Below are 27,776 nucleotides of genomic sequence, written 5' to 3'. Positions count from 1 at the left end.
TCATATCCCACTTCGACTTTGGAATGGGCAAACTCTGCAATAATCCACCCGGAACCTGATGCTCAGCCTTCACTAGCTGGCAAGTATCACACTTCGCAACCCAGTCGGCTACGTCCTTCTTCATCCCGACCCAGTGATGATACCGCTTGAGGTCACGGTACATCTTGGTCGCTCCTAGATGAATAGAGAACTTGCTTGAATGAGCCTCTCTCAGTATCTCCTGCCTCAAAACATCACCCTTGGGCACACAGACCTCATCACACTCTTGAGCTATCCGTACCCTGCTCAACAAATCCGCTCGATCAGCTTCCTCCAAACCCAAAATTTCCTGTGGGATAGCACACAACCTCCATGCACTAATCTCACCTACCAACGCCTCCATATCCTGCTGATGTTACTATATTTTACCATATTTAAGGCCTTGTTTAGTTCATGTTTTGCATCATATAGAAATGATTCTTTAGGTTTTATAGCCATTTATGTCCAAATATATACTTAGGCTGTTTAGAAGCATGCATTGCATACATTTGTGCATTTGGAGTATTATTAGGTGTTATGGAGCTCTAAAAGGGTAAGGAAGGACTTGGTGTTATTTCTGGAGCTAAACAAGAGGACTGAAAGTATCAGGAAGTGGATTCGTAAGGCAACTCGACCACATCACTCGAGCAGGCACATGGTCGAGTACTCGGTCGGATTCATAACGAGCTCCTCAAAGATCGATCCAAATGAAGATCTTCCGTTGCGATTAAGCTTCCACATCCTTCATGAGAGTTGTAGGAAATTGAGATAACTCTCTAATGCCGGTGTTTTAAAGGCAATCAGAGGTGTAGTGCAAGAGTTATCTCGATTTTACTGAACGGATATCATCCCAGATCGAAGACTCGAGCTACGTGACAGACCAACCACTCGACCATGCACTCGACCGAGCACATGGTCGAGCTGACCGTCGCCTCTCTGTTTTGTCCTCTAGCTAACTAAGGCTTCTCTCTCTTTACTAAATATATGTGTACTGGCACTTGTGGCCGAAGGGAGAGACCATGGAGACCATGTAGACACCTCATAATCTAGTTTTTGCTATTTTTAGCTTCTTTTACTTTATTGCATCATCTCTTATCTTTTCTCTAGATTTTCATAGATTTGTAACCTTCATAACTTTGAATCTGTTGAATATTTGCTTTCACTTCTTTGTTCAATATTGTTTATTTTTATTTCATCTTTCTAATCATGATAGTTTCATTAATTTCTGGGTTTGTGTTCTTCATGATGATTTTTAGATCTTATTAGTGGCTTATGATCTTAGGGATGGATTAGGCTGGGTAAAGGTTATGGTTGTTTAGATTGGTCAAGCTTGATTGTTATATATCTCTTCTAGATTATATATGCTCTATGCTATTCTTATACTGAGAGGGTAAGGATAGATCATAAGCTTCTTAGCATCACACCAATGTCTAAATTGTTAGATAAGGCTAATGCTAGAGATTATCATGAAGCATGCTAAGAGATTAGATGTTTACTATGATTTTTGACATTGATGATCTGGGTTTTATGCCTGCTTTGATATGTAATAGGTAGTGAGAACTAGGTCTAAGAAGTATCTTGCATTGATTGTTATTGTCATGAGAATGGATTAACATGTATTAGAAGATCATTGTCTAGAGATAGCTCATTGTTGATTGAGGTTTGTTGACCAATTTAGATAGCCATAGCTTGAGTCCATCCCATGAATCCATCCTTAGGATTTTCTTTGTTTATTGATTTTCCTGTTTAAGTATTGTTAATTGTTTGTTGTTTGCTCTGTTTCTGTTCATTCGCTTGTCAACTCGACCTCCCACTCGACCACGCACTCGACCGAGTGCTAGGTCGAGCTCCATTTTACTTTCTTGCTTATCCATTGTTCTGTTCATGTTTTCTTCTGCTTATTAGTTAATTCTGCTTAGTCTTGTTTATTGCACTTGTTCTACAGTTTAATTCAGCATTAGTATTGTCTTACGTTGCCTTAGTTCATTGCATTTCATTATTGTCATTAGGTTGTTAGAAACAAATCAACTTGATATTTGGCTTAACTTGAATGCATTGATCACATCTTGACTGCTTACATATCACACTCTTTATGGATTGACATCCTTTATGCTACAACATCATAAGGGAATTGAAACACCTTGCATTACATTCTGATCATTCATACTTATGTTTGTTTGTTTGATTGCATCATTCATTCATTCATAAGTAGATACTTGAAAAAGTTCTTGTTTCAATTGGCGCCGTTGCCATTAGGGTGTTTATATGTTCGAGTCGAGATTTCATTGTTTCAAGATTAAGCTATGTTACTTTTGATTCTATTACTCACCTCTTTGTTGTTCTGGTGTTCTGTTTTGATTCTCAGGTACCACTCGTCTAGGCACTCGGTCGAGTACCTCAAAGCAAACGGTCAAGTGATTGTTCGAGCACCTGGTCGAGCACCTGTTCAGAGTCTCAAAATCAAAGAAAAAGAGGTGGCAATGGAACTCCCACATGATCAGACTGAACCTCAAAGGAGAAGGAAGATTGGTGATAGTGATGCTCCCACAACTCATACTCAGAGATTTGGGATAGTGCCTCCTGCTGTCCATAACACAACCTTCACAATCAAGAGTAGTCTTATCTCAAGGGTTCAAAGCAGCAAATTTCATGGACTGCCTACTGAGGACCCACTTGCACACCTTGATGAGTTTGATAGGCTCTGTAGCCTCACCAATATAATTGGAGTTAGTGAGGATGCCTTGAAGCTGAGATTGTTCCCTTTTTCTCTAGGAGATAAAGCACATCAGTGGGAGAAGACTCTACCTCCTGGAAAATCACCTCTTGGATTGATTGTAAGAAGGTATTCCTTGCAAAGTTCTTCACTAGCTCAAGGACTGCATATTTGAGGAATGAAATTTCAGGATTTCTCCAAAAGAACAATGAGACCTTTTGTGAGGCATGGGAGAGGTTCAAAGGATATCAAACACAATGCCCACATCATGGATTCAACAGTGAATATTTGTTGTGTACTTTGTATAGATGTGTTCATCTCAATATCAAGATGCTTCTAGACACAGCCTCCAATGGAAGCTTCATGAATAGAGATGTAGCTGGAGGTTTGGAATTAATAGAGAACTTTGCTCAGTCTAATGGAGATTATAGTGAGGAATATGATAGCAGCTTAAGGGGAGGTGTTGATTCTGAGGAAGAGCATAGAAAGGAACTACAAGCTTTAGAGGAGAAGCTTGAGAAGCTAGATAACCTCTTTCTAACCCAGCAGAAGGAAGTACATGTTCTTTGTGAAGCTGAGCAGTTTATGGTCCCAGTTTACCCTCCACAACAACCCCAGCCAGCTCCTGCTCAAGATCATGAGATGAAGAGTATGATTCAGCAACTCCTACAAGGTCAAGCTAATGGAGATATGGAAACAAGTAAGAAGCTCACAGATATGAATAACAAGGTGGACTGCACATATAATGACCTTAATACCAGGATTGAAGCCTTAACTTGCAGAATGCTTCTACTAGAGAGGAAGAATGAATCTTCTTCTTCTAGTCAAATCAATGGGACCACAATTGACAATCTAAAGGAGTTTGCCACTGCCCAAGATACCTCTCTCAAAGAACTACCTTCAAAGCGCACTGAGGACATTTGCACCCAAGTTGGGGAGGATTTTCTTCAACCAGAGGTGCAGAATGAGAAGAGAACTGAGCTTGAGACACCATTCGACCATACACTCGACCATGCACACGGTCGAGTGCCGGGTCGAGTGCCTGATCGAGTCATTTCTCAAAATTTTAGCAAGCCGGTTTGGTTCATTCCTCCTCCCTATCAGCCACCTTTGCCATTTCCAGGACGGTTTAAAGAGCAAATGCTGAAAAAGTACAAGGCTTCTATTGATCAACAAGCAATGATGGTCTTGAGTCATGAACCTTTATTAGAAGATGTTGAAATGAAGGATAAGCCACAAATTAACGAGCTTGAGCAGAAGAAGCCAACTATTGATGGGCAGACCTTCAAGATTGAAGAAAAAGATCATGAAACTGAGTCTGAAATCCTTAAGGGTGTGAATGGGGTAGAAACAGAGATTTTAGGTCACTCGGCCTTCCGCTCGACCTACCACTCGACCTACCACTCGACCGAGCACCTTAAGTCACTCGACCGAGTGGTACCAAGTCACCCAAAATGCCCAGACTTCATCCCCAAGCTTCACCAACAACAAGAGCCAAGAAATCCTTCCTTTGATGGTTTGTCCGAGCTTCAAACTGTCAACTTTCTACATGATTCAATGAGGGAATTAACAACTAAGGATGAGGAGATAAGTGGGCAAATCAAGCAACTCCATGGTAAAGCCAAAAGTTCCTCTCCAAAGAAAGCAAGGGAAGGTCTGAGTATTATTAGCAGACATAACTCTTTTAGCATTGACCCAAGAATAAGAGGAGCAATACAATCTTTGGGAACAAAGGGGACTTCATCACCTCTCTATGACTCTTCCAAAGCATAAGAAGTATGAAAAGTCAAGCTTAGAGACTTTAAACAAGCTCACTTGGGAGGAAGTCCCAAAGGTATCCTTGTATATATTGGTTTAAGTTTCTTGTTATTTTGATCTTGTTTTCTTTAGTGTTATGGTTGGGCAGGTAGCATGAATGTCCTTTAAGCACTTGGTGGATATCAAATGAATCCCACCCTTAGCCCATCCCAAGTAGTACTCCAACTCTATCTTTGTATATACCATTGCATTTGTTGTTTTTGTGCTCTTTCTTGATTCTTAAATCCTTTTTCAAATTTCTCTTACACAAGGGACTGTGTAATTTAAGTTTGGGGGAGGGTTTGAGATGACATTTGATGTTTTGTTTTGTTTTCTTATTTCAAATTTTTAGCATAATCATGTTAGTACTTGTATTTCATCTACGACATAGAAAAACCTAAAAATTTGAAAATTTTTGCAAAAATCTTTACAAAAAAAAGAGTGTTCATGTAGTTTGTATTGCATATTAGGATCTTGTTAGTATGTTTCATGTAGGACTGTTTCATATTTGCATTAGGGATCTATGATGAGTTCAGCCTTGTTAACTTGTTTAAATTAGCTAGATTAGGATCAATGCCCAAGTTAATAGTACTTTGATGCTAGTTGAGTGAGCTAGAAACATAAGATTGAACCAATCCTTGAATTCCTATATTGCATTTTGGTTTAAATTGAAGCATGTTGTGATTTGATGTCATTTCCTACTTATAAGAACCTAATATTGACTTGTAATTATCTGGTTGTGCATTGTTTTAAACTCATGGATACCATACACATATTTGGATCATCTTTTTCTTTTTTACCACTCTTGTTGATCCAAGTAGCTGATTTCACATTTAAATCAGTTTCTCCTACCCTTAACCAACCCTTCTTTCAAGCCATGTTTATTCTTGAGTGTGTGAGACCTTTTTTGGGATTGAGCTTGGTAGAAAGTGTTAGGTTTGAGCTGACAAGAGTAAAGCCTTGTGTAGTTCTAGTTTGTAATTTTTAAACTAGTTAGGACTAGGTGGTTTAATTGTTGGGTTTGGGACTTGGTTGTTTTGAAAAAAGAAAAGAAAAGAAAAGAGAAAAAAAGAAAGAAAAGGTTAGAGTCTTTAGGAGGGGAATGTGTTTAAGAGAATTTAAGCTCTAGTGAAAGAATGAGAAGTATAAAGATTGTTGAAGATGGTTCTAACCAAAGAAAAGAAAGAAAGAAAAGAAGAGTCTAGCAAAAAGCTTTTATGTCTTAAAGATTAAGAAGAAAAGGGAACCATAGCAATAAGAAAAGAAGTCCCCATTCCACTAGTTGATTCAAATAAGAAACCTCTCCTAAGGCTTAAAAACAAAAAGAGAAAAATGGTACTTAAGAAGAGAAGAAGACAAAGGGTAAAATTAGAACCATTTGGGATTAGAATGTTAGGATCAAACACTTTGAGTGCCTTTGGGTAGACAAGGTTTTGTTCTTTGTACGTGTCTATTAGAAAGGTGATCCAAATATGTGTATGGTATCCCTGGAGGGTGACACAATTGAGCCTGGAAACCTGGTTGATGGTGCATGGGTACATAATGGAACATACTGCTTTGAAACATGATTACTAACTCGAACTGACACTCGGTCGAGCACTAGCTCGAGTTGAAGGTCAAGTCGTCTAAGATGAGAAGTCTATTTGAATCCGGGTAGGGACTCGATCAGGTACTCGAACAGCAAACGGTCGAGTGGTAGCTCGAGTTGTAGGTCGAGTTGGTACCTGAGACTCAAAACAACCAAGCAGATGAAGAATTCGAATCAGTAGTGATCAAAGGAGCAATAAAACTTAATCTTAGACTTGTATAGATCCTAATTGTCACAAACAAACACTCAAATGGGCAACGGCGCCAAATTGAAACGAGTTCCTTTCTTGTGTGTGTGAAATGGAATGTGAATGAATGATGTGATGATGATGATGAACAATGGTGAAAGCAGGGTGTTTCAATTCCCCTTATGCAATTGTAGAGAGGTATCAATCCTAAATGAATGAATGCAAGCAATCAAGGTGTGCAATACTTGTCTAAGTTAAGCCAATTATAGAGGGTGTTTGTCACTAACAACCTATTGCAGAATGTAAAATGCAGAATGTAAAAGCTGAATGGACAATATACTAAATGTAATGGAACAGAATGATTATGGCAATAATGAAACTAGAACAGAGATCAAACTATAGTAATGCAGGTAATGAACTAATGCAAGGAAAGTAATGAACAAGAAACTTAAATGAATGCAACAGAAATGCAACTAGAATGAAATAAGAAACAAGACAGGACAGACACAAATCATAAACAAGATTTCAGGGAATGAACTCAAGCAAGCACTCGATCGACTGTAGATCGAGTGCAGGGTCGAGCTGGACAAAAACGTAAAACAGAGCAATGCATACAAAACAGAGCAAAACAAAAGTAAATCAAACAACGATCAAACAACAAGATTTAGACTAAGAAATCAATAGACAAGGAAGGTCTTAGGGATGGATTCATGAGCTGAACTTAGATTGTGGTTATCTAACTTGATCAACAAACCTCAATCAACATGGGCTAATCTCTAGACATTAATCTCTAAGAACATGTTAATCCACTCTCATGGCAAAAACAATCAAGCTCATATATTTCTAGACTTGTTCTCACAAAGTAAAGAATCTATACAAGCAAGCATTAAGCAATATGTCAAGAATCAAACAAGACTTCTAAAATCTTAGCAAGCCTAATGATAATCTCTAGATCTAGCCTTATCTATGCACCTTAGACATTGGTGTGATGCTAAGAAGCTTGAGATCAAACCCTACCCTCTCAGTTATAGGATCAGAATTAAGAACATCTAGCCTAGAAGAGATCTACAACAATCAAGCTTGACCAAATCAAATAACCACAACATCCATCCAGCCTAAACCATCCCTAAGAGCTAAGGAAACTACTCACAATCACACATGATGAACAGCAAATTCATAAACCCAGAAAAACACAAAACTTGCATGATTAGAAAGATAAAACAGAGATCTACAATATTGGAGAAGGAATCAAACTCGAATTCTTGATACTTTAAAAGTTATCAAACAAACAAGTATGAAGAATCTTGTGTTTTCTCCTTCAAAAGAGGTACAAGATCTAATAAAATAAAAGTGCAAAAAGCATAAATCCCCAAAAGAGTAAAATACTAGGTTTGAGAATATCTAAAAAGCTGTCCCCTTGTGGCTGCAGGGTACAAGGTCATTAAATAGGAAATAGGAAAAAGCCAGCCTTAACTCCTTTGCTTTCTCCTCATGATTGCTTCACTTCTCCTCAGCATTGCTTCCATGCTCCTTAAGCTCCAAAATCACCTGTTTATGCAAGAAAAGATGCAAATGCAATGCAACTACACTCTAATGCAAGAACAATCCTAAAGCTATGCAATAATGGTCAAAAAAGATAGCAAAGGATGCAAAAGATGTGAATATATTAAGGGAAAACAAGGTAAAATATATGAACATCAACACCCCCAAACTTAGTCTTTGCTTGCCCTCAAGCAAATAAACAAGACATAAGAAGGTAGGTGAGGGTTGAAAGTGGGATCTCAGCTCCTAAAGCTTGCAAATAAACCAGCTAGAATCAATGTCCAAGTTACTAGTACTATGATGCAAGTTGAATGAGCTGTACTTAAAGATTTTAGACAAACCTATCAAAACCTTTACTGATTTGAGCCTTAGATGTCCACATGCATTCAAATCAACCATTTCCTTTAACATTAATTTAATCAAGAACATGGATCAATCTTATGCATTGCTTTAAACTCATTTGGCTTGGAAATAAAGGTTTAGAGACAATGATGGTCTCTGTTTAGAGTGGGGCTTATCAATATCAAGGTTCTCTCATAAAAAATGGATTGAGCTTTAAAAAAATGCTAAAGGTAAGAACACTTAGACACATACAAGAACAAAACCTTGTCTACCCAAAAGTAACCCAAGTGTTTGATCCTATCATTCTAAACCCAAATGATCCTAGTTCTACCTTTTATCTTCTTCTCTTCTCAAATACCCTTTTCTCTTTTGTTTTCAAGCCTTAGGAGATGTTTCTTATTTGAATCAACTAGTGGAATGGGGCGTTCTTTCTTATTGCTATGGTTCCCTTTTCTTCTTATTTCTTAAGACATAAAAGCATTTTGCTATACTCCTCTTTTCTTTCATTCTTTCTTTCTTTTTTTTTTCTTCTTTTCTTTTTCACAACAGCCAAGTCCCAAATCCAACAATTAACCCACCTAGTCCTATCTAGTTTGAAAATTGCAAACTAGAACTACACAAGGCAATATTCTTGTCAGTTCAAACCTAACACTTTCTACCAAGCTCAATCCCAAAATAGGCCTTACACACTCAAGAATAAACATGGCTTGAAAGAAGGGTTGGTTAAAGGTATTGGAAACTGATTTTAATGATTCAATCAGCTACTTGGATCAACAAGAGTGGTAAAAAGGAGAAAGATGATCCAAATATGTATATGGTATCCATGAGTTTAAAGCAATGCACAAACTGATAATTACAAATCAATATTAGGTTCTTATAAGTAGGAAATGGCATCAAATAACAACATGCTTCAATTTAGACCAAATGCAATGCAGGAATTCAAGGCTTGGTTCAATCTTATGCTTCTAACTACTCAACTAGCATCAAAGTACTATTAACTTGGGCATTGATCCTAGTTTAGTGAATTAAACAAGCTAAGAAGGCAAAACTCATCATAGATCCCTAATGCAAATAATTAACAGTCTTACATGAAACATGCTAAACAAGATGCTATTATGCAATGCAAACTACCTGAACACTCTTTTTATAAAGATTTTTGCAAATTTTTCAAATTTTTAGGATTTTTCTATGCCTTAGATGCTATGCAAATACTAACATAATGATGCTAAAAAATTGAAATAAGAAAACAAAACACAACATCAAATACTATCTCAAACCCTCCCCCAAACTTAAATCACACAGTCCTCTGTGTGAAAGAAACTTTTTAGAGGATTGAAGACTAAAAACAAAACACAACATCAAATGCAATGGTATTTACAAGGAAGGTGATAGTGGTACCTTATGGATTCTGGAAGAAGCTGTCCACATCCTCATTCATGCTCTCATAAGTGTAGTTGAGGTCTGGTTGGTGACTTTGAGGGGGAGATGGAGGCAACTCGACGATGGCAATCGACTGGCACTCGGTTGAGTGCTCGGTCGAGTGGGGGGGGGGTCGAGTTGGGCTGCGAATCTTCTTTTCTTCTTCTAATTAGACTCCCTTGCTTCCCTGACCATGAAAACACCAAAACACAAATCAAAATACCCAAAATCCTAAGCAATATAAACAAAGATACCTTAGGGACTTCCTCCCTAGTGAGCTTGTTTAAAGTCACTAAGGTTGACTTTTAGATGTCTTTTAAGGCTTGAGGAGCATCCTGGAGAAGCATTGTGCACTTCTCAGGTGTTTCCTTTTCTCCCAAATACTTCTTAACTCTCTGACCATTGACTGTGAACTCACTACCATCCTTGTTGAGAAGTGTGACAGCTCCAAATGGTAGGATCTCCTTTATTTCAGAAGGACCTCCCCATATACTTTTCAACTTCCCAGGGAATAACTTGAGTCTTGAATTGTAAAGCAAAGTTTGGTCTCCAGCCTTTAGGCCCTTGATGAGAATCTTCTTATTATGGAAGGCTTTAGTTCTTTCCTTGTAGATTTTGGAGTTTTCATAAGCTTCCAATCTGATTTCCTCAAGCTCATGCAATTCAAGGCTTCTCTTAGCTTGTGCTGTCTCTAGATCCAAGTTCAAAAGTTTGATTGCCCATAGGGCTTTGTACTCAACTTCAACTGGGAGATGGCAAGACTTGCCATAGACAAGTTGGAGTGGGGTTCTTCCTATAGGTGTCTTGAAAGCTGTTCTATAGGCCCAAAGTGTTTCATCAAGTTTACTAGACCAATCCTTTCTTGTTGCTCCTACTATTCTTGATAGAATGGCCTTGATTTGTTTGTTTGACACTTCAACTTGCCCACTTGTTTGAGGGTGATAGGCTGTAGACACCTTGTGCTTAACTCCACAGTTCCTTAGCATTCCTTCAAAGATCTTGTTGATGAAGTGTGTTCCTCTATCACTAATCACAGCCTTTGGAATTCCATACCTTGGGAAGATTATGGTCTTAAAAAGTTTAAGAACCACTTTGTGATCATTAGTAGGGCTGACAATAGCCTCTACCCACTTGGAGACATAGTCCACTGCTACTAATATGTAGACATTCCCATTTGAAGGAGGATTAAAAGGTCCCATGAAATCAATTCCCCACACATCAAATATCTCAACTTCAAGAATTGGATTTTGGGGCATCTCATTCCTTCTTGTGATATTCCCCATTCTTTGGCAAGCATCACACTTTGTGATGAACTTGTGAGTGTCCTTGAATAATGTAGGCCACCATAAACCAGCTTGTAGGACTTTCTGGGCTGTCTTGAAAGTTGCAAAATGGCCTCCATAAGCAGAACCATGACAATGCCCTAGCACTCCTTCAACTTCATTTTCTGCTATGCACCTCCTAAACAGCCCATCTGATCCCTTTTTTTATAAGTAAGGTTCATCCCAATAGTATCCATTGATGTCCTTGAGTAGCTTTTTCTTCTTATAAGGGTCCATGTCTGCTGGGATTTCTTCACACACCTTGTAATTTACTATGTCAGCATACCAAGGTAGATCTTCACTTTCAAGTGCCATCCACTCCTCCATCTCATCCTGCTCGATCGAGTGCCCAAACATACTCGACCGAGTGCTTGTTCAAGTAGTTGGGTGAGTTGTCCCAATTTGCATCAGTTTCTCCTCAGGCATTGAATCATCGATTGGAATCTCCTCCTCTATCCTCATTCTGGACAAATGATCAGCTACTCCATTCTCTATCCCTTTCTTATCAAATATTTCCATGTCAAACTCTTGGAGAAGCAAAATCCATCTCAACAACCTTGGTTTTGTGTCCTTCTTTGAGTAGATGTGCCTCAAAGCAGCATGATCAGTGTACACAATTACCTTGGACCCTACTAAGTAACTTCTGAATTTTTCAAAGGCAAAGACCACTGCTAGAAGCTCTTTCTCTGTTGTTGAATATCTTCCTTGATTTTCATCCAATGTCCTACTTGCATAGTGAATACCATGCAGCTTCTTATCTTTCTTCTGTCACAGAACTGCTCCTACTGCAAAGTCTGAAGCATCACACATAATCTCAAATGGAAGATCCCAGTTTGGAGCTTGGACTATTGGAGCTGATATCAAATCAGCCTTGATCTCCTTGAAAGCCTTCAAGCAATCTTCATCAAAGTTGAACTCAGTCTCCTTACAAAGCAACCTTGTCAATGGCCTAGCTATCTTTGAGAAATCCTTGATGAACCTTCTATAAAACCCAGCATGACCAAGAAAGCTTCTTATGTCCTTGACTGTTTTTGGTGGTTGAAGTTGAACCATGACTTCAATTTTTGCTTTGTCAACTTCAATACCCTTCTCTGAAATCTTATGACCAAGAACTATCCTTTCTTCAACCATGAAGTGACACTTTTCCCAATTCAAGAGTAGATTTGTCTCCTCACATCTCTTTAAAACCCTGCATAGATTAGCAAGACAAGAAGAAAATGAATCTCCATAGAAAGAGAAGTCATCCATAAAAACTTCAACCACATCCTCAATAAGATCAGAGAAGATTGACATCATGCACCTTTGAAAGGTAGTTGGAGCATTACATAATCCAAATGGCATCCTCCTATATGCAAAGGTACTATATGAACATGTGAATGTTGTCTTTTCTTGATCATTGGGATGAATAGGAATTTGGCGACGTTGCCCATTTGAGTGTTTGTTTGTGACAATTAGGATCTATACAAGTCTAAGATTAAGTTCTATTGCTCCTTTGATCACTACTGATTCAAATTCTTCATCTGCTTGGTTGTTTTGAGTCTCAGGTACCAACTCGACCTACAACTCGAGCTACCACTCGACCATTTGCTGTTTGAGTACCAGATCGAGTCCCTACCCGGATTCAAAAAGACTTCTCATCTTAGATGACTCGACCTTCAACTCGAGCTTGTGCTCGACCGAGTGTCAGTTCGAGTTAGTAATCATGTTTCAAAGCAGTATGTTCCATTATGTACCCATGCACCAGCAACCAGGTTTCCAGGCTCAATTGTGTCACCCTCCAGGGTTTCAGACCTATCAAGGCCAAGAACCTGACTTAAGAGCTATGATGCAACAAATGTTGCTTGGGCAAGCCAATAAGCAGATTGAGGAAGCAAAGCAGTTTGCTGAGATGACCCAAACGTTGAATTCTTATTCTAATGACCTGAGTAACAAGCTTGAGAGTCTGACCTCTAAGGTCAAGTACATGGAGAGCAACATTGATTCCACTTCCGCTCCTACGCCAAACCAACTTCCTGGACCAGCTATTCAAAACCCAAAGGAGTTTACAGCTAAAGCGATTCACTTCTATGAAGAAGTTGTCACTGAGGAAAGTGAGGTTCAAGGTGGGGAGGATTCATCACTAGTTGAAGCCCAAAGTGAAGGTTTTACTCAGCAGACTGAAGCACAGAAACCACTCGACCAGGTGCTCGACCACACATACGATCGAGTACATGACTGAGTGACCGATCGAGTTGAAGACACAGAAGCTGTTAAGCCTGCTAGATACATTCCTCCTGCTTACAAACCACCTCTACCATTCCCAGGACGTTTCAAGGCACAAAAGCTGAAGGAACTAAGGGAAATTATTGAGAAAAGAGAAATGATGGCTTTGCAACAAGAGAAAGTGATTGAAAAGAAGGAAGTGATGGCCATACAACAAGAGGTTGTCATTGAGAAGAAAGAGGAAGAGAGAGGACCTCCCTTGGAAAAATATGCTCAACATCCTGTCCTCAAGGACATGCTTCTTGAATTATCCAAGCAGAAGGCTCAAGATCAAGACATGAAGGATTTGAATGAGATTGGGAAAGCTATTATCCCAACAAAGCTTGAAGATCCAGGGTCATTTAACCTACCTTGTTCCATTAGCTATATACACTTCAACAAGTGTCTATGTGACTTGGGAGCTTCAGTGAGCTTAATGCCATATTCAGTTGCTGAGAAGTTGGGATATGAACATTTTAAGCCCTGCAATCTCTATATTGGCCTAGCAGATGGATCAAAGAGGGATGTGCTTGGATTAATTGAAAATTTTCCAGTCAAGATAGGGGAGGCTAGGATTCCAACTGATTTTGTGATCATGAACATGGATCAAGAGCCAGAAGATCCTCTCATCTTGGGGAGACCATTCTTAGCCACAACTGGGGCTGTAATTGATGTTAAGATGGGAACCATCAAGCTCCACCTTGCTAAAGACTTCACTATGAAGTTTGACATCAAGAATTCAACATATCAACCTACTATTGAAGGTCAACACTTTGTGGTAGAGAAAAAAGCTAGTTCTGAAGTTTTTGAGGATGGAGGGGACCCTAGGATTAAAGGTTCAGCCCAAGCCAAGACTGTCCAAGAGCTCAAGGAATCAGTTCAATTGTTAGCTGGTTTAGTGAAGGAACTTCAAGTTCAGCTCAACAAGAGGTCTTTGAAGAAGGCAAGACCAAGACTCAAGTTTAAGAAGAAACAAAGTTCAAGTGTTAAGGAGGTAGTGATCAAGAAACAGCACCAAGGTTATCAAGTAGAACCAGGGGGATTTCAACACCTCCTTGGACTCCAAACCAAGCCTTAAAAGGCATCAAAAGTCAAACTTAGTGACTTTAAACAAGCTCACTAGGGAGGAAGTCCCTAAGGTATCTCTGTACATATTGTTTAGGGTTTTGGTATTTTGATATTTGTTTTGGTGTTCTCATGATCAGGGAAGAAAGGGGGTCTAAACAGAAGAAGAAAAACAGACTCGGCAGCCAACTCGACCACCCCACTCGACCGAGCACTTGACCGAGTACCAATCGATGGCTATAGTCGAGTTGCCTCCTTCTCCACCTCCAAATCCAAATCCAAGCTCCCAATACACCTTTGACAGCATGAATGAGCATGTAGACACTTTCTTCCACAACCAATAAGGTGCCAACATCACCATTTCATTGTAAATACCATTTCATCTCATGTTTAGTTTTCTTATTTCAATCTTGAATCCACTTAAAAATTTTTATTACACAAGGAACTGTGTAATTTAAGTTTGGGGGAGGGTTTGAGATAGCATTTGACGTTATGTTTTGTTTTCTTATTTCAAATTTTTAGCATCATTATGTTAGTATTTGCATAGCATCTAAGGCATAGAAAAATCCTAAAAATTTAAAAAATTTTCATAAATCTTTATAAAAAGAGTGTTCATGTAGTTTGCATTGAATAATAGCATCTTGTTTAGCATGTTTCATGTAGGACTGTTAATTATTTGCATTAGGGATCTATGATGAGTTTTGCCTTGTTAGCTTGTTTAATTCACTAAACTAGGATCAATGCCCAAGTTAATAGTACTTTGATGCTAGTTGAGTAGTTAGACGCATAAGATTGAGCCAAGCCTTGAATTCCTGCATTGCATTTGGTCTAAATTGAAGCATGTTGTGATTTGATGCCATTTTCTATTTATAAGAACCTAATATTGACTTGTAATTATCAGTTTTTTGCATTGCTTTAAACTCATGGATACCATATACATATTTGGATCATCTTTCTCCTTTTTACCACTCTTGTTGATCCAAGTAGCTGATTGAATCATTAAAATCAGTTTCCAATACCCTTAACCAACCCTTCTTTCAAGCAATGTTTATTCTTGAGTGTGTAAGGCCTATTTTGGGATTGAGCTTGGTAGAAAGTGTTAGGTTTGAACTGACAAGAATATTGCCTTGTGTAGTTCTAGTTTGCAATTTTCAAACTAGATAGGACTAGGTGGTTTAATTGTTGGGTTTGGGACTTGGCTGTTGTGAAAAAGAAAAGAAGAAAAAAAAAAAAGAAAGAAAGAAAGAAAAGGTTAAAGTCTTTAGGAGGGAATGTGTTTAAGTAAAGTTCTAGTGAAAGAATGGGAAGTATAAGATTTGTGAAAAAATGGTTCTAGTCAAAGAAAAGAAAGAAAGAAAGAGGAGTATAGCAAAATGCTTTTATGTCTTAAGAAATAAGAAGAAAAGGGAACCATAGCAATAAGAAAGAAAGTCCCATTCCACTAGTTGATTCAAATAAGAAACCTCTCCTAAGGCTTGAAAACAAAAGAGAAAAGGGTATTTGAGAAGAGAAGAAGATAAAGGGTAGAACTAGGATCATTTAGGTTTAGAATGATAGGATCAAACACTTGGGTTACTTTTGGGTAGACAAGGTTTTGTTCTTGTATGTGTCTAAGTGTTCTTACCTTTAGCATTCTTTTAAAGCTCAATCCATTTTTTATGAGAGAACCTTGATATTAATAAGCCCCACTCTAAACAGAGACCATCATTGTCTCTAAACCTTTATATCCAAGCCAAATGAGTTTAAAGCATTGCATAAGATTGATCCATGTTCTTGATTAAATTAATGTTAAAGGAAATGGTTGATTTGAATGCATGTGGACATCTAAGGCTCAAATCAGTAAATGTTGTGATAGGTTTGTCTAAAATCTTTAAGTACAGCTCATTCAACTTGCATCATAGTACTAGTAACTTGGACATTGATTCTAGCTGGTTTATTTGCAAGCTTTAGGAGCTGAGATCCCACTTTCAACCCTCACCTACCTTCTTATGTCTTGTTTATTTGCTTGAGGGCAAGCAAAGACTAAGTTTGGGGGTGTTGATGTTCATATATTTTACCTTGTTTTCCCTTAATATATTCACATCTTTTGCATCCTTTGCTATCTTTTTTGACCATTATTGCATAGTTTTAGGATTGTTCTTGCATTAGAGTGTAGTTGCATTGCATTTGCATCTTTTCTTGCATAAACAGGTGATTTTGGAGCCTAAGGAGCATGGAAGCAATGCTGAGGAGAAGTGAAGCAATCATGAGGAGAAAGCAAAGGAGTTAAGGCTGGCTTTTTCCTATTTCCTATTTAATGACCTTGTACCCTGCAGCCACAAGGGGACAGCTTTTTAGATATTCTCAAACCTAGTATTTTACTCTTTTGGGGATTTATGCTTTTTGCACTTTTATTTTATTAGATCTTGTACTTCTTTTGAAGGAGAAAACACAAGATTCTTCATACTTGTTTGTTTGATAACTTTTAAAGTATCAAGAATTCGAGTTTGATTCCTTCTCCAATATTGTAGATCTCTGTTTTATCTTTCTAATCATGCAAGTTTTGTGTTTTTCTGGGTTTATGAATTTGCTGTTCATCATGTGTGATTGTGAGTAGTTTCCTTAGCTCTTAGGGATGGTTTAGGTTGGATGGATGTTGTGGTTATTTGATTTGGTCAAGCTTGATTGTTGTAGATCTCTTCTAGGTTAGATGTTCTTAATTCTGATCCTATAACTGAGAGGGTAGGGTTTGATCTCAAGCTTCTTAGCATCACACCAATGTCTAAGATGCATAGATAAGGCTAGATCTAGAGATTATCATTAGGCTTGCTAAGATTTTAGAAGTCTTTTTTGATTCTTGACATATTGCTTAATGCTTGCTTGTATAGATTCTTTACTTTGTGAGAACAAGTCTAGAAATATATGAGCTTGATTGTTTTTGCCATGAGAGTGGATTAACATGTTCTTAGAGATTAATGTCTAGAGATTAGCCCATGTTGATTGAGGTTTGTTGATCAAGTTAGATAACCACAATCTAAGTTCAGCTCATGAATCCATCCCTAAGACCTTCCTTGTCTATTGATTTCTTAGTCTAAATCTTGTTATTTGATCGTTGTTTGATTTACTTTTGTTTTGCTCTGTTTTGTATGCATTGCTCTGTTTTACGTTTTTGTCCAGCTCGACCCTGCACTCGATCTACAGTCGATCGAGTGCTTGCTTGAGTTCATTCCCTGAAATCTTGTTTATGATTTGTGTCTGTCCTGTCTTGTTTCTTATTTCATTCTAGTTGCATTTCTGTTGCATTCATTTAAGTTTCTTGTTCATTACTTTCCTTGCATTAGTTCATTACCTGCATTACTATAGTTTGATCTCTGTTCTAGTTTCATTATTGCCATAATCATTCTGTTCCATTACATTTAGTATATTGTCCATTCAGCTTTTACATTCTGCATTTTACATTCTGCAATAGGTTGTTAGTGACAAACACCCTCTATAATTGGCTTAACTTAGACAAGTATTGCACACCTTGATTGCTTGCATTCACTCATTTAGGATTGATACCTCTTATACTACAATTGCATAAGGGGAATAGAAACACCCTGCTTTCACCATTGTTCATCATCATCATCACATCATTCATTCACATTCCATTTCACACACACACAAGAAAGGAACTCGTTTAAATTTGGCGATGTTGCCCATTTGAGTGTTTATTTGTGACAATTAGGGTCAATATTAGACTAAGATTAAGTTCTTTCAATCACTTGTTCATTACTAATCTCGAATTTTCCTCTGCTTGTCAGTGTTGCATTTCAGGTACCACTCGACCATCAACTCGAGCTCACACCCGACCGAGTGCCGATCGAGTGAGTGATCGAGCCACGTCCCGAGTATATTTGCACGTCTCCTCTCAGTCAGCTCGACCTTCAACTCGAGCATGTGCTCGACCGAGTACCTGTTTGAGTCAGTAACGATGTTCCACAACAGTATGTTCCATTATGTACCCATGCAACATCAACCAGTATACCAGGCTGAATTGTATCCCTCTCCAGGGTTTCAGACCTCACAAGCCCAAGCACCTGACTTAAGAGCTATGATGCAACAATTTTTACTAGGACAAGCAAATGGGCGGATTGAAGAAGAAAAGAAGTTTGCTGAGCTGCACCAAACGTTGAATTCTTATTCTACTGACCTGAATAACAAGTTGGAGAGTTTGAGCTCTAAGATCACGTACATGGAGAGTTGCATTGCTTCTTCTTCTGCTCCTAAGCCAAACCAACTTCAACACCTAAGGGAATTTGCAGTTAAAGCCATTCATCTCCATGAAGAAGCTGTTACTGAGGACAGTGAAGTTCAAGCTGGGGAGGATTCATCATTTATTGAAGCCCAGAGTAAAGGTTTCTCACAGCAAACTGAATCCAGCAAAGCAATCGACCAAGTGCTCGACCACACACACGATCGAGTACCTGCTCGAGTGACCGATCGAATTGCTGCCCCAGAAGCTGTTAAGCCAGTTAAGTACATTTCCCCTGCTTACAAACCACCTCTGCCATTCCCAGTACGTTTCAAGGCACAAAAGCTGAAGGAACTCAGGGAAATTATTGAGAAAAGGGAAGAGTTGGCTTTGCAACAAGAGAAGGAGTTAGCTTTACAACAAGAGGAAGTCATTGAGAAGGAAGAAGTGATGGCTTTGAAGGAAGAGGTTGTGTTTGAAAAGAAGGAAGTGATGGCCATTCAACAGGAGGTTGTCATTGAAAAGAATGAAGAGGAGAGAGGACCAGCTTTGGAACAATATGCCCCATATCCTCTCTACAAAGGCATGTTACTTGACATATCCAAGCAGAAGGCTCAGAATCAAAACAGGAGAGATCAAGAGGAGATTGGGACAGCTATTGTTCCAACAAAACTTGAAGATCAAGGTCCATTCAATCTACCTTGCTCCATCAGCTACCTTCACTTCAACAAATGCTTGTGTGATCTTGGAGCATCTGTTAGTGTCATGACCTACTCTATAGCAGAAAAGCTTGGACACATTGAATTCAAGCCAAGCAATCTCTACAGAAGTCTAGCTGATGGTTCACACAAGGTTGTAGTTGGTAAATTGGAGAGCCTCCTAGTCAAGATAGGCAAGGCAAGAATTCCCATTGATTTCATCATAATAAAGATGGATAAGGAGTTAGAGGATCCAATCTTGCTTGGTAGACCATTCCTTGCCATAGCAGGAGCAGTCATTGATGTTAAGGAGGGGTTGATAAGGTTGAACATAGCTGAAGCTTTGACCATGAACTTTGATATTACAGATCCATCTAACCAACCAACCATTGGAGGTCAACCATTTAAGATTGAAAATAAGGCTGATTTTGGGGTTTTGAGAGAAGAAGAGACTTCAAAAGCTAAGGTATCATCTCATGAGGAATCAGTTCAACATCTCAAGAATTCAGTTCAAGTGTTAGCTGGTTTAGTGAAAGATCTTCAAGTTCAGCTCAACAAGAGGTCTTTGAAGAAGGCAAGACCAAGACTCAAGTTTAAGAAGAAACATGGTTCAAGTGTCAAGGAAGTAGTGATCCAGAAGGAACACCAAGGTTATCAAGTAGAACCAGGGGGGATTTCATCACCTCCTTGGTCTCTAAACCAAGCCTGAAAAGGCATCAAAGTCAAGCTTAGTGACTTTAAACAAGCTCACTAGGGAGGAAGTCCCTAAGGTATCCCTGTACATAATGATTAGGATTTTGTTATTTTGATATTTGTTTTGGTGTTTTCATAATCAGGGAGGCAAGGGAGTCAAAACAGAAGAAGAAAAGGAGACTCGGCAGCCAACTCGACCCCCCCCCCCACTCGGCCATGCACTCGACCAAGTGCCAGTCGATTGCCATCGTCAAGTTGCCTCCATCTCCCCCTCAAAGTCACCAACCAGACCTCAACTACACCTATGAGAGCATGAATGAGGATGTGGACAGCTTCTTCTAGAATCCATGAGGTACCACTATCACCTTCCTTGTAAATAGCATTGCATTTGATGTTGTGTTTTGTTTTTAGTCTTGAATCCTCTAACAAATTTCTTTCACACAGAGGACTGTGTGATTTAAGTTTGGGGGAGGGTTTGAGATAGTATTTGATGTTGTTTCTTATTTCAAATTTTTAGCATCATTATGTTAGTATTTGCATAGCATCTAAGGCATAGAAAAACCCTAAAAATTTGAAAATTTTGCAAAAATCTTTATAAAAAGAGTGTTCATGTAGTTTGCATTGCATAATAGCATCTTGTTTAGCATGTTTCATGTAGGACAGTTAATTATTTGCATTAGGGATATATGATGAGTTTTGCCTTGTAGCTTGTTTAATTCACTAAACTAGGATCAATGCCCAAGTTAATAGTACTTTGATGCTAGTTGAGTAGTTGGAAGCATAAGATTGAACCACGCCTTGAATTCCTGCATTGCATTTGGTCTAAATTGAAGCATGTTGTGATTTGATGCCATTTCCTATTTATAAGAACCTAATATTGACTTGTAATTATCAGTTTGTGCATTGCTTTAAACTCATGGATACCATATACATATTTGGATCATCTTTCTCCTTTTTACCACTCTTGTTGATCCAAGTAGCTGATTGAATCATTAAAATCAGTTTCCAATACCCTTAACCAACCCTTCTTTCAAGCCATGTTTATTCTTGAGTGTGTAAGGCATATTTTGGGATTGAGCTTGGTAGAAAGTGTTAGGTTTGAACTGACAAGAATATTGCCTTGTGTAGTTCTAGTTTGCAATTTTCAAACTAGATAGGACTAGGTGGTTTAATTGTTGGGTGTGGGACTCAGTTCTCTTCTCATTCTGCACCTCTGGTTGAAGAAAATCCTCCCCAACTTGGTTGCAACTGTCCTCAGTGCGCTTTGAAGGTAGTTCTTTGAGAGAGATATCTTGGGCAGTGGCAAACTCCTTTAGATTGTCAATTGTGGTCCCATTGAGTTGACTAGAAGAAGAAGATTCATTCTTCCTCTCTAGTAGAAGCATTCTGCAAGTTAAGGCTTCAATCCTGGTATTAAGGTCATCGTATGTGCAGTCCACCTTGTTATTCATATCTGTGAGCTTCTTACTTGTTTCCATAGCTCAATTAGCTTGACCTTGTAGGATTTGCTGAAGCATACTCTTCATCTCATGATCTTGAGCAGGAGCTGGCTGGGGTTGTTGTGGAGGATAAACTGGGACCATAAACTGCTCAGCTTCACAAAGAACATGTACTTGCTTCTGCTGGGTTAGAAAGAGGTTATCTAGCTTCTCAAGCTTCTCCTCTAAAGCTTGTAGTTCCTTTCTATGCTCTTCCTCAGAATCAACACCTCCCCTTAAGCTGCTATCATATTCCTCACTATAATCTCCATTAGACTGAGCAAAGTTCTCTATTAATTCCAAACCTCCAGCTACATCTCTATTCATGAAGCTTCCATTGGAGGCTGTGTCTAGGAGCATCTTGATATTGGGAAGAACACCTCTATATAAAGTACACAACAAATATTCACTGCTGAATCCATGATGTGGGCATTGTGTTTGATATCCTTTGAACCTCTCCCATGCCTCACAAAAGGTCTTATTGTTCTTTTGGAGAAATCCTGAAATTTCATTCCTCAAATATGCAGTCCTTGAGCTAGTGAAGAACTTTGCAAGGAATACCTTCTTACAATCAATCCAAGAGGTGATTTTTCCAGGAGGTAGAGTCTTCTCCCACTGATGTGCTTTATCTCCTAGAGAAAAAGGGAACAATCTCAGCTTCAAGGCATCCTCACTAACTCCAATTATATTGGTGAGGCTACAGAGCCTATCAAACTCATCAAGGTGTGCAAGTGGGTCCTCACTAGGCAGTCCATGAAATTTGCTGCTTTGAACCCTTGAGATAAGACTACTCTTGATTGTGAAGGTTGTGTTATGGACAGTAGGAGGCACTATCCCAAATCTCTGAGTATGAGTTGTGGGAGCATCACTATCACCAATCTTCCTTCTCCTTTGAGGTTCAGTCTGATCATGTGGGAGTTCCATTGCCACCTCTTTTTCTTTGATTTTGAGACTCTGAACAGGTGCTCGAACAAGCACTCGACCGTTTGCTTTGAGGTACTCGACCGAGTGCCTAGACGAGTGGTACCTGAGAATCAAAACAGAACACCAGAACAACAAAGAGGTGAGTAATAGAATCAAAAGTAACATAGCTTAATCTTGAAACAATGAAATCTCGACTGGAACATATAAACACCCTAATGGCAAAAATGCCAATTGAAACAAGAATTTTTTCAAGTATCTACTTATGAATGAATGAATGATGCAATCAAACAAACAAACATAAGTATGAATGATCAGAATGTAATGCATGGTGTTTCAATTCCCTTATGATGTTGTAGCATAAAGGATGTCAATCCATAAAGAGTGTGATATGTAAGCAGTCAACATGTGATCAATGCATTCAAGTTAAGCCAAATATCAAGTTGATTTGTTTCTAACAACCTAATGACAATAATGAAATGCAATGAACTAAGGCAACTTAAGGCAATACTAATGCTGAATTAAACTGTAGAACAAGTGCAATAAACAAGACTAAGCAGAATTAACTAATAAGCAGAAGAAAACATGAACAGAACAATGCATAAGCAAGAAAGTAAAATGGAGCTCGACCTAGCACTCGGTCGAGTGCGTGGTCGAGTTGACAAGCGAATGAACAGAAACAGAGCAAATAATGAAAACAGAGCAAACAGCAAGCAATTAACAATACTTAAAAAGGGAAATCAATAAACAAAGAAAATCCTAAGGATGGATTCATGGGATGGACTCAAGCTATGGCTATCTAAATTGGTCAACAAACCTCAATCAACAATGAGCTATCTCTAGACAATGATCTTCTAATACATGTTAATCCATTCTCATGACGATAACAATCAAGCCAAGATACTTCTTAGACCTAGTTCTCACTAGCTATTACATATCAAAGCAGGCATTAAAACACAGATCATCAATGTCAAAAATCATAGTAAACATCTAATCTCTTAGCATGCTTCATGATAATCTCTAGCATTAGCCTTATCTAACAACTTAGACATTGGTGTGATGCTAAGAAGCTTATGATCTATCCTTACCCTCTCAGTATAAGAATAGCATAGAGCATATCTAATCTAGAAGAGATATATAACAATCAAGCTTGACCAATCTAAACAACCATAACCTTTACCCAGCCTAATCCATCCCTAAGATCCTAAGCCACTAATAAGATCTAAAAATCATCATAAAGAACACAAACCCAAAAATTAATGAAACTATCATGATTAGAAAGATGAGATAAAGATGAACAATATTGAACAAAGAAGTGAAAGCAAATATTCAACAGATTCAAAGTTATGAAGGTTACAAATCTATGAAAATCTAGAGAAAAGATAAGAGATGATGCAATAAAGTAAAAGAAGCTAAAAATAGCAAAAACTAGATTATGAGGTGTCTACATGGTCTCCATGGTCTCTCCCTTCGGCCACAAGTGCAAGTACACATATATATAGTAAAGAGAGAGAAGCCCTAGTTAGCTAGAGGACAAAACAGAGAGGTGGCGGTCAGCTCGACCATGTGCTCGGTCGAGTGGTTGGTCCGTCATGTAGCTCGAGTCTTCGATCTGTGATGATATCCGTTCAGTAAAATCGGGATAACTCTTGCACTACACCTCTGATTTCCTTTAAACCACCGGCATTAGAGAGTTATCTCAATTTCCTACAATTCTCATGAAAGATGCGGAAGCTGAATCGCAACGGAAGATCTTCATTTGGATCGATCTTTGTGGAGCTCGTTATGAATCCGACCGAGTACTCGACCATGTGCCTGCTCGAGTGCTGTGGTCGAGTTGCCTTGCGAATCCACTTCCTGATACTTTCAGTCCTCTTGTTTAGCTCCAGAAATAACACCAAGTCCTTCCTTACCCTTTTAGAGTTCCATAACACCTAATAATACTCCAAATGCACAATTGTATGCAATGCATGCTTCTAAACATCCTAAGTGTATATTTGGACATAAATGGCTATAAAACCTAAGGATCATTTCTATATGATGCAAAACATGAACTAAAAAAGGCCTTAAATATGGTAAAATATAGTAACATCACCTGCTCCTAAGCCGAAGCCGCCCGCTTCCGACTCAAGGCATCTGCAACCAGATTAGCTTTACCAGGATGGTAAGCTATGTCCAGATCATAATCCACTACTAACTCCATCCAACGCCTCTGCCTCAAATTCAGCTCAGGCTGAGTAAAAATGTACTTCAAACTCTTGTGATCTGTGTATACCTGTACCTTCCCGCCATACAGATAAGACCTCCAAATCTTCAGAGTAAATACTACTGCTGCCATCTCCAAATCATGAGTAGGATAATTAGTTTCATGCTTCCGCAACTGCCGCGAAGCGTAGGCTATAACCTTTCCCTGCTGCATAAGCACACAACCCAACCCCACTCTAGAAGCATCTGTATACACAACGTAGGGTTCGTTCTTCTCAGGCAGTGCTAACACCGTTTTGGTAGTCAACATCTGCTTGAGACTTGCAAAACTCGCCTCACACTCTGGTGACCACACAAATGGAACCTCCTTCCCTGTAAGCTTAGTCATCGGCTGTGCCATACTCGCAAAACCCGGAACAAACCTCCTGTAGTAACCCGCTAACCCCAGAAAACTCTGGATCTCAGTGGCACTTTGTGGCCTCGGCCACTCCCTAATGGCCTGGATCTTCTCGGGATCCACCGAGACTCCCTCTGCAGAAACAATGTGGCCTACGAATCCCATCTCCCGCTGCCAGAAACTGCACTTACTCAGCTTAGCAAACAACTTCTGCTCCTGCAGCTTCTCCAGAGCTGCTCTCAGATGTACTGCATGCTCCTCAGGACTCTTGGAAAAAATCAGGATGTCGTCGATGAAAATGATGACTGACACGTCCAGAAACTCCTGGAACACGCTGTTTATCAATCTCATAAACGCAGGTGGCGCGTTTCTCAAACCGAACGGCATCACCACAAACTCATAATGCCCGTATCTCGTCCTTAAGGAAGTCTTCCTCACATCTACCTCATGTATTGGAATCTGATGATAACCCGATGCTAAGTCAATCTTGGAGAACCAAGTAGCACCCCTCAACTGATCCAACAACTCATCAATTCTTGGGAGAGGGTACTTGTTCTTCACAGTGACCCGGTTCAAACCCCGGTAGTCGATACACAACCAGAAACTCCCGTCCTTCTTCTTAACAAACAGCACTGGTGCTCCCCATGGTGAACAACTAGGACGGATAAAACCCTTACTCACCAAATCCTCCAGCTGCTTCTTCAGCTCTGCCATCTCTGCTGGAGCCATCCTGTAGTGCGCCTTAGACAACGGCGTTGTCCCCAGTTCCAACTCTATCGTGAAAGGATCAGACCGAGATGGTGGGAACCCCTGCAACGACTTTAACACATCCTCTAACTCCTCCACAACCCAAATACCTCCAACAGAAGACTGCCCCACTGACTCCGGCATCGAAATTGTAACCAAATAGGTCACACGCCCCTTCACGATCATCTTCCCAGCCTGTACAGCCGAGATCACGAGACTCCCCGAAGTCGGTCTTACTCCCTCAAAAACCAATTTCCCTTCTGGACGCTCAAAGACCACTCTGCCTCTATAACAGTCTAAATGCACCCTATGACGATGCAACCAATCCATACCCAAAATCACATCATACAGCTCCACTGGACTGATAATCAAATCTGCCGCCCTCGACTCCCCCGCAATCTGAATCTCCACATCTCTCACTCGACCGAAGACTCTCAGGAACTTCCCCCCTGCAACCCTGACAACACCCGTGCTCTCACCAGGATCTCCGCTGATATTAGCGCTCTCCGCGCACTCCGGAGTAATGAAGCAATGAGTTGCTCCAGAGTCAAACAGAACATGGGACATAAACCCGCCCACCAACAAGGTCCCTAGACAAACATCATGTGTTGAGAACCTCACATTCAATCACAACCAAAAACGAACATACTTCGAACGATTGAGTTGACCAAGTTCGAATCTCAGAAGTTATACCTCACATTCAATCACAAGCAAGCTCCTGCACTGGTGCCACGAGTCTCCACAGTCGAGTACACCCGCGATGTCGGCTCGATCCAACCCACCGGCTGCACACCCTGCTGCACTCCTGGCTGACCTCCAGCCTGCACCACTGCTACTGCCATCTGCTGCAACTTGGGACAACGAGGCTTGATATGCCCCGTCTCCCTGCAGTAGTAACACACTCATGTATATGTCCGCGGCTCCATCACTGCCCGCTGCTCCGTCACTGCCCGCTGCTCACCTCTCTACGGACAGTTGGTCACTTTGTGGTCCCTGCTACCACACCCAAAGCATCTCGCACCACTGTACCTCAATCTCTGCATATCATCAAACTTCTGCTTCTGCCCCTGCGCAGGCTTGCCGCCCTTGCTAGGAACAGAATGCGGCTGGGACCGCTGCGGTTGCACCGAAGGACTGACCACAACCACATGTGACCTCAAGTCGTCCTCTATCCCAGCTGCAACCTCAACCAGCTCCGCTCTCGAAGCATAGCTCCTCACTCTGCACAGAGTCCTCAGATCATCCCGCAGAGCCAACAAGAACCTCCGCACCTGAGCTGACTTTTGCTCCAAAGCCCTGCCTGCATACCCCACAAGCCGACTGAACTCTGCATCCAGTTCTGCACTGTATGGTCCCCCTGAGTCAACCCCAAGAATCGTGCCTCCATGCGATCAAGAGCCTCCTGTGGAAAGTACTTGGAGTTAAACTCACTCACAAAGTCCACCCAAGTCATATCCCGCTGCACCCTCCGAGCTGTCACCGACCTCCACCACACACGTGCATCACTTGACAAGTAGTACACTGCCAAATCCACCCTAAACTGGTCGGGACACCGAAGCGACCGGAAAAGATCCTCCATCCGCTCTCTCCACTCATCCGCTACACTAGGATCCGTACCTCCCGAGAAATACCCCGCTCTCACTTGTTGCAGCTGCACCATCATCTACACATACTGAGCGTCCACTATCTTGGCCCCCGGCTGCACATCTGCCTGCAAACCCGCCACAGGCTGCACCACTTGGACCTGCCCACCAACAAATGGCGGCACCACTGGAACCTGCCCACAAACCCCTGGCGGCACCACTGGATCTGCCCACCAGCCACTGGCGGCACTTCTGCTGGAAGCCGCGCCAAAACCTGAGATAGCAATCCCATCAAGATATCCTCCCTGCCTGGAGCACCCTCCGCTGCAACCCTCACACCTACGGTAACACCGTGCCGACACCGGGCCCATCCGCCCTGCCGTCACCCAAACCAGCCTGGTCTCCAGACACACTAGGATGAACCTGTGACTCGGCTACCTCCTCACTGGCCATGCTCTGGGTCACACACTCACTGGCCTCGGGAACCTGACCCCGTCCCCGACCACGACCACTACGACCTCCACATGGTGTCGATTGACACTCCCAAAGGTTCCCGAGCCGTCCTCGCATAAGTGTCGACCGACACCTCGTCTTCCTCGACGCTCTC

At 40.4% G+C, this 27,776-nt stretch overlaps 2 non-coding genes across 2 annotated transcripts; one reads left to right on the top strand and one right to left on the bottom strand.

Moving 5' to 3' along the window:
• Positions 1–2,900: 2,900 nt before the first annotated feature.
• LOC147920852 (small nucleolar RNA R71) lies at positions 2,901–3,006 on the bottom strand. The gene has a single exon (XR_015591874.1). It is a non-coding gene; the product is annotated as a small nucleolar RNA R71 (small nucleolar RNA).
• Positions 3,007–21,731: 18,725 nt separating this feature from the next.
• Positions 21,732–21,837, top strand: LOC147920851 (small nucleolar RNA R71). The gene has a single exon (XR_015591892.1). It is a non-coding gene; the product is annotated as a small nucleolar RNA R71 (small nucleolar RNA).
• Positions 21,838–27,776: the final 5,939 nt, after the last annotated feature.

This window comes from Camelina sativa, chromosome 19 (assembly GCF_030686135.1).
Source record: "Camelina sativa cultivar CO46 ecotype springtype chromosome 19, ASM3068613v1".
NCBI classification, from domain to species: domain Eukaryota; kingdom Viridiplantae; phylum Streptophyta; class Magnoliopsida; order Brassicales; family Brassicaceae; genus Camelina; species Camelina sativa.
The sequence above is the reverse complement of the archived record's forward strand: the minus strand, read 5'-3'. Positions and strand labels throughout refer to the sequence as shown.